This window comes from Trichechus manatus, unplaced genomic scaffold (genome assembly GCF_000243295.1).
Source record: "Trichechus manatus latirostris isolate Lorelei unplaced genomic scaffold, TriManLat1.0 scaffold00288, whole genome shotgun sequence".
NCBI classification, from domain to species: Eukaryota; Metazoa; Chordata; class Mammalia; order Sirenia; family Trichechidae; genus Trichechus; species Trichechus manatus.
In genome coordinates, this window is record NW_004444224.1 from 1,753,486 (window position 1) to 1,753,757 (window position 272).

The following is a 272-nucleotide window of genomic DNA, read 5'->3' on the forward strand; positions in this document are numbered from 1 at the left end:
CAATATCTGATCCCAGCAAAGTTCAGGCACTTTGTCTTGCAGGTATATTGAATATACAACTATGAGTAACTTCTTGGGCAAATGAGTGAAGATGAATTTCTTGCCAGTTTTGGAGGGTAGTATATTGATGCATCTGCAAAGTAAGATAGGTTAGGTTCTAAAATATCGCTTCTTTCAGGCCATCATTTTTAGGAATTTACATTGAGTTTATTTCTAGAATTGTAGCTGATTATGATAAGTTGATGAGTCAGTGCCATCTCTCAGAATCTCAT